The sequence below is a fragment of the Mustela putorius genome, unplaced genomic scaffold (assembly GCF_011764305.1).
Source record: "Mustela putorius furo isolate JIRA1106 unplaced genomic scaffold, ASM1176430v1.1 tig00003845_pilon_pilon_pilon, whole genome shotgun sequence".
NCBI classification, from domain to species: domain Eukaryota; kingdom Metazoa; phylum Chordata; class Mammalia; order Carnivora; family Mustelidae; genus Mustela; species Mustela putorius.
Genome location: NW_025421998.1, coordinates 96,043,415 through 96,051,338, shown reverse-complemented (window position 1 = coordinate 96,051,338; position 7,924 = coordinate 96,043,415). Strand labels below are relative to the sequence as shown.

At 36.5% G+C, this 7,924-nt stretch overlaps 1 pseudogene; it reads right to left on the bottom strand.

Moving 5' to 3' along the window:
- Positions 1 to 7,061: 7,061 nt before the first annotated feature.
- LOC101689883 lies at positions 7,062 to 7,661 on the bottom strand (annotated as a pseudogene).
- Between the last annotated feature and the right edge of the window lie 263 nt (positions 7,662 to 7,924).

The window sequence follows — 7,924 nt, the reverse complement described above, 5'->3', positions numbered from 1 at the left end:
TATATAATCATATGGGATTGTCTTTTTTCCCCCTCTGGAGATTCATGCATTTTTGCATATATCAACAGTTGCTCTTTGTTGCTGAGCTATACTCTATGGTGTGGGTGCAGCACTGGATAACCATTTATCTGTTGGTGAACATCTGGATTGTTTCCGTTTTTAGCTATTAGCAAAAAATCTTCTACATTTGTGTGCAGGCTGTGTGTGTGTGTGTGTGTGTGTGTGTGTGTGTGTGATTTTCCTGAGATGAATGTTTTGGTAGTTTTAGAATTTGGAATTAAATTTCCTTAGTAGTTATAGGATTATGTGAATGAACTCTTCGTATTAGGTGAGTTGTGGTAGTTTGCGATTTTCTAGGAGGTGGTTCATTTAATCTGAGTTATTTGTAATTTCCTTTATCATCCTTTGATGTCTGCAGTGATATCCCCCATCTTATTCCGATTTTTTAAAAGACTTTATTTATTTATTTGAGAGAGAGAGAGGGAGAGAGAGAAAGAGAGCATGAGAGGGGAGAAGGTCGGAGGGAGAAGCAGACTCCCTGCAGAGCTGGGAGCCTGATGTGGGACTCGATCCTGAAACTCCAGGATCATGACCTGAGCCAAAGTCAGTCACTTAACCAACTGAGCCACCCAGGTGCCCCAATATATATATATATATTTTTAAAGATTTTATTTATTTATTTGACACAGAGAGATCACAAGTAGGCAGAGAGGCAGGCAGAGAGAGAGAGGAGGAAGCAGGCTCCCTGATGAGCAGAGAGCCCGATGTGGGACTCGATCCCAGGACCCTGAGATCATGTCCTGAGCCGAAGGCAGCGGTTTAACCCACTGAGCCACCCAGGCACCCTTATTCTGATATTTTTAAGTCGTGTCTTTACAAGTACTGTTGGAGATTTCTAAGTTTCTTTTTTTTTTTTATATTTCTAAGTTTTATTGATCTTTCAAAAGACCAACTCTTTTTTATTGATTTACCTTCACTTTTGGTTTTAAATTTCAGGGTTTTCTGTTCTTATATTAATTAATTATTCCCCTTCCTGCTTGCTTTGATTTTATTTTGCTCTTCTTTTTCTAGGTTCTTGAGGTAGGTACATCTATTATTTATCTGAGACTTTTTATGTACTTACACACTTACATATTTATGTATTCATTCATTTAATTCCAATATAGTTAACATACAGTACTATATTACTTTCAGGTGTATAGTATAGTGATTCAGTAATTCATACATCACCTAGTGCTCATCACAATGAGTGCATTCCTCAATCACTGTCACCCATTTCACCCACCCCCAACCCACCTCCCCTCTGGTAACCATGAGTAAAAGTTCTGTTTCTTGGTTTGTCTTTCTTTCCTGTACTCAGTTGTTTTGTTTCTTAAATTCCACCTATGAGTGAAATCATATGTTATATGTCTTTCTGATTAATTTTGTGCTCTCTAGCTCTACCCATGTCTTTGTAAATGGCAAGATTTCATTCTTTTTTGTGGGTGAATAGTACTCCATTTTGTGTGTATGTATATATACATACACACACCACATCTTTATCCATTCATCTATCAACGGATACTTGAACTGCTTCCATAATTTTGCTATTATAAATAATGCTGCAATAAACATAGATGTGCTTGTATACCTTTAAATTATTGTTTTTGTATTTGGGGATATATATCCAGTTGTGTGAGTGCTGGACTGTAGGGTAGTTCTGTTTTTAATATTTTAAGGAACCTCTTTACTGTTTTCCACAGTGACTGCGCCAGTCTGCATTCCCACTAAGAGTACAAGAGGGTTCTCCTTTCTCCACATCCTCGCCACACTTGTTTCTTGTGTTTTTTTATTTTAGCCATCCCAACTGGTGTGCGGTGATATCTCATTGTAGTTCTGAGACTTTTCCTCTTTTCTAATGCATATGTATTGTAACATCAGCACTTATTGAAATTTTTCCCTCTCAACACTGATATGTTTTCATTTTCATTCAGTTCAGTTCAATGTATATATATTTTTACTTCCTCTCCTCCTCCTCCTCCTCCTTCTTCTTCTTCCTTCTTTTAGGGAGAGAAAGAATGAGTAGGAGTACATGAGCAGGAGATGGGAAAGAGAGGGAGAGAGAGGGAATCCCAAGCAGCTTCCATGCACAGCATAGAGCCCTATGGAGGGCTCAATCTTATGACCTTGAGATCACCTGACAAAATCAAGAATCAGACACTTAATCAACTGAGTCACCCGGGTTCCTTTCAATGTATTTTTTTTAATTTCCCTTGAGGTGACTTTGACTTATAGATTTAAAAGTAATTTTAAGATTTTCAAATATTGGGAGATTTCTCTATTTTTCTTATATTGATTTCTAGTTTGATTCCATTGTGGTTGGAGAACCCACTCTATATGATTCTTATTTCTCTTAAATTTGTGGAGATCTTTTTTTATGGCCTAGACTAAGTCTATCTTGGTTTGTGTTTTTTCAGTCCTTAAAAATAATGTGTATTCAGCTGTTGTTGGAAGCTGTGTTTTATAAAAGCTGACTAGTACTCTTCAGGTTGATGGCATTCTTGAGTTCTTCCATATTCTTGCTGATTTTCTGTCTAGCTCTTCTATCAGTTGTTGAAAACAGGAATATTGAAGCCTCTAACCATGTGTGAACTGGTCTACATCTCCCTTTCAGTTCTACCAGTTTTTACATGGCATATTTTGAAACTCTGCTCTTTGGGAAATAGACATTTAGGATTGATATACCTTCTTGGTTGATTAAACCTTCTGTCGTCATATCATATCCCTTTCTAACACTTTGCTTTCTCTGGTATTAATATAGTCATTCTTGCTTTCCTTTCATTAATGTTTGCATATTCCTTTTTTTGTCCTTTTATGTCGGTCTATCTGTATTATTGTATCTGAAGTGAATTTCTTGAAGACAGCAAGAAACAGAAGGATTGTGCTTTTTAATATACTCTAAACATTTATATTTAATCTAATTATTGGCACCATGAGAGTTAAGTCTGATATTTCATTTCTTAAATGTCTCAACTATTTTTTTTTAAATTTTTTTCCTGACTTCCTGTGGGTTATTTGACGATTTTTTAAAGAGTTCCATTTTGATTTACCAATAGTGCCCTTGTTGTATCTGTTTGTATAGCTTTTTGGTTGTTTTTCATAGCTTAGTGATTGCTCTAGATATTATGTATATGTGATCACATTCAATTGATGCCATATTCCCCCCAGTTTGAATGAAGTATAGAAAGCTTATCTCATTTTGTCTTTACTCTCTCTAATTTATAGTTATAATATATATAATATAATAGTCATCAATATTTCTCCTACATAAGTTTAGAATAGCACCAGATAATTCTAAAATTTTTATTTATTTATTTATTTATTTTTTTAAATTTTTTATTTTTTATAAACATATATTTTTATCCCCAGGGGTACAGGTCTGTGAATCACCAGGTTTACACACTTCACAGCACTCACCAAATCACATACCCTCCCCAATGTCCATAATCCCACCCCCTTCTCCCAAACCCCCTCCCCCCGGCAACCCTCAGTTTGTTTTTTGCTTGAACCATCAAATGTAATTTAGAAAACTTAAGAGGATAAGAAAAACCTATGAAGTTTTACTTCTAATTTTGCTTGTTATTTCTTTCTTCTTGACATTCCCAGTTTCCTTCTTTTCTGTTTTCTGTTTAGAGATATAATTTTTAAAGAACAGTTTTATAGTGTATAGAATTCTATGTTGATAGTTTTAAATTTCACTACTTTAAGATGGTATTCCATTATTTTAGCTTCCATGATTTTTGGTAAGAAGTCAGCTAAAATCTTACTGTTCATTTGAAAGTAATGTATTTTTCTCCCCTGACAAAGTTTAAGTTTTTTTATCTTTCATTTTCAGTAGTTTGACTAGTACATTTCCAGAGAGGTTTTCTTTTTCTTCAAAATTTGAGTGTAATTGACACACAATGTTAGTTTCAGGTATACGACACAGTGATTGGACTTCTCTATACATTATGCTATGTTCACCACAAGTGTAGCTTCCATCTGTCACCATACAATGCATTATAATACCATTGACTATATTTTCAGTGATGTATTATTAGGTTTATCCTGCCTGAGTTTTTTTGAGCTTCTTGAATCTGTATATTGACAAGCTTATCAGACTTTATAAGTTCTTATCATTATTTCTTCAGATAATTCATCTCTTCCATTTTTCTTTTCCTTCAGGGACTAGGAAATTAAGGTTTGTTAGACTCTTGGAGTATTTCCCATAATGCTACTTTGCTCTCAAGTTTTTTCCATTCTTTTTTTCCCCACTACTTTAGTTTTGGTAATATATATTGAATTGTATTTGGGTTCACCAATCCTGGCTTCAGTTGTATCCGGTCTTCTGTAAAATATATCTGATGAGTTATTTTTGTTATTTTTTTTTAGGAGAAGATTTAGAATGCTCACTTGATTATTTAACAGATTCTTATTTTCTGTTGAAATATTCTGCTTTGTCATTCAATAAAAGTTTTCTTTATATCAGGGCACCTGGGTGGCTCAGTGGGTTGGGCCTCTGCCTTCAGCTTGGGTCATGATCTCAGGGTCCTGGGACTGAGCCCTGCACCGTGCTCTCTGCTCAGCGGGAAGCCTGCTTCCTCCCTCTCTCTCTGCCCGCCTCTCTGCCTACTTGTGATCTCTGTCAAATAAATTAAATAAATCTTAAAAAAAATTTTTTCTTTATATCGATATAGGTATTTTGATGTCCTTGTCTTTTAATTTCAATTATTTGGATGATCTGTGAGTTAGTTTCTAATAACTGATTTATCTCGTTAATTTTTCCTGCCTTCTTAACCTGTTGAAGAGTTTTTTAAATTTTATGCTGACATTATAAGTTATATGTAAGAGAAACTCTCAAGAGTTTTGAGATTTTTTTTTTTCCTGGAGAGCAGTTAAAATACTTGAAGATATCTTTATGTCTGGGTTTTAGGCTATGAGATGATGAGTGTATTTCATTTTCTCCCTGACTGCTGGGATATAGCATCTCCTCCTAGGACATGGCAATTCACCCAAGATGTGGGATTTCTGGAGTCCTAACTGAGTTTCTAAGTTTGTATCTCCCATTCTGGCTGGATCTGAACTCTAGTATCTTCTAGATACGAGATACTAGATACTAGATCTGTTAGTTCCAGATTCTCTGTTCTAAATTCGATCTCCTGGCAGGTTTTTCCTACTAGATCTCTCTTTCTTAACCTATTTCCAAATAACTAAGGGGAAAACTAAGAACTCAAATGACACTTTCACTTACGTTTCTAGGATTTTCTCTTTATTGCTTTCCCTCTAGTGGTACACTGACCCCCAGTTCCTAACTACCTACCAGACTTGAACTCTGATCACTGCTTTCTCTGATCCCTGCTTGGGTTCCATATTCCTGCTTGAAGACCAGGGAAGCTGCCCTCCTGGGACACTTGTGGAAAATGTGGTACTTCCTTCATGCGCATCTTCTCCACTGTTTGAATGACTGTCAAACATTGCTTACTACAGGTTGTCGAGATCATGTCATTATTTACAGCAGGAGGATATGTCTGATACCAGTTAGTTTTTTTCAAGACAATATATTATTTTTAATGCAAAACTATAAAAACCTTTTCCTGCACCTAAAATTTTAACTAAAAATATAGTCAAAAGATTACCAAATAAAAGGGGCCTTAATGATTTAATTTCATAAGAAAAGAAGACTCATTTAGTAATGAAAAGTATGTCTTAGATGCTTTGATGACATTGCCTGGAAGTCCCAGTCCCTCAATGATGATGATTATTATTTTTTAAAGATTTACTTAGAAAAAAGAGAGAGCGTGTGCATGCATGGGGGAAGGGTGAGAGGGAGAGGGAAAATCCAGCAGACTCCTTGCCGAGTGCACACTGAGCCACCCAGGCAACACCCTCCTTGATTATTAATGTAGTTTATCCATTGAGAAGCCGAGTGTAGAATGTTACTCTATTCCACTATATATTTATTAATTTATCTTACTAGTTTTTCTTTTTTTAATGACTGAAAGTCATGGCAAGGTGAAATACTACTGCCTGAAATATTTTGCTGCTCTGGAAAATAAAAATGCAGACGCTTTGAGGGAAACCCTGTCAAGACATATAAAAATAATGTGGAAGTGAGGTACTTAGAGAATAAATCTGTCTTTAATTACATGTGTTGTAAAATAGAAGTGGGAGACTACAGGGAGAGAGTAGGTGGGAAGGGAAAATGAAAGCACAGTAGAGGGGGGATGAGGAAATTTCTATAAGGAGCTGTGAGATAGTTTTAGTTACCTACTAAGAATTTCTCAACTCTAGTCAGAACACTTGGCATTTATTAGCTATCCAGCAATGAATCTCAGTCCTTTCTTCATATGACTCACTGGTGGGATTGTGGAAATACACAGTTTGGTGATGACTGTACACATAAGCTACCGTAGTCCAAGACTTTCCTTCTGGGTGCTAATTTTTCTGAAAAATATTGCTTGTTATCAGGTGATGTGAAAGTTTATAATTGAACTGATGACTTAGAGCAGTGTGTTGACATTTTGTTTCAACAATTAAACAAAAATCATCTTAATTAAGATACTAATTTATTTCTTGAAGAAATGGACTCTATGGATTATTACAGCATTAAGTGTATTGATAATCCAGGTGCCTCATCTCTAAACAAACATGCTCAGAACGAGCAACTATTCTTGCACTTCAAAAAGTTTTCTACTTTCTTGGGGTGCCTGGGTGGCTCAGTGGGTTAAGCCTCTGCCTTCAGCTCAGGTCATGATCTCAGGGTCCTGGGATCAAGCCCCTCATCGGGCTCTCTGCTCTTTGAGTGGCCTGCTTCCCCCTCTCTCTCTGTCTGCCTCTCTACCTACTTGTGATCTCTTTCTCTCTCTCTGTCAAATAAATAAAATCTTTAAAAAAACAAGTTTTCTACTTTCAGGTAGAGTCTCGGGCAATTTACATTTTCTTATCAAACTTTATTGTTAGGTAATTTTTCTGACCTTTAAGTCATTCTCAAACAAAACCTCTGAAGGAAAAGATTTGACCTAGCTAAAAGTTCTGTCTTCCCCTCATACAGACCCTATCTGCAATGCTCTATACAAGGCATTCTTCACCTGAGCATCTCTGAAGCTGTAGATGAAGGGATTCAGCATTGGATTGAAGAGACCATGAAATAGGGAAAGATTGTTTTCTTTCTCCTTTCTTTGACTAGAAAAATGAGATCATATAAACTACCATGGCAGTGACAAGGAAAAGCCCAACCCCACAAAGGTGGGAAGAACAGGTGGAGAAGCTTTCTTTTTGGCCTCCCCTAGACTGGATTTTTAGGATGGGCCAATGGATGCTAGTAGAGGAGACTAGCACCAAGCAAAGGGGCCCAAATAAAATAAACAGACAGGCAACAAAGATAACAGTTTCACTGATCCAGGTGTCAGCATAGGCCAGTTTGAGGACAGATAGAATTTCAGAGAAGACCTGGTCTACATCCTGGGGCCAACAGAAGGGTAACCTTAGAAGGAGAATTGCATGTACCAGAGACAGAATAAATCCACACATCCAGGAAGCAATGGCCAAGACTGTGCATTCTCTCCAATTCATGATGATAGTGTACTAGAGGGGTGGCAGATAGCCACAAACCCATCATAGGACATTGCCACCAAAATCAGCATGGAGTCTGCGTCAGGTTCTCCCCGCCACCGCCATACACACTCTCTCTTATAAGTAAATAAATAAACTCTAAACAATTTTTTTTTAATTAAAAGCTTAGGATATATTCTTAGGAGTGGAGTGGCTGAATCAAAGGACACTTTTTTCATTTTCTTAAGGTCAAGAAAAATAGATATTTCAAAGCTTAACTTGGACAAGAATTCCTAAGTAGAAAAGGTGGCTGACTCCACAGTTTAGACTTTGCAAAGCTGAGTTAGTTCATCCT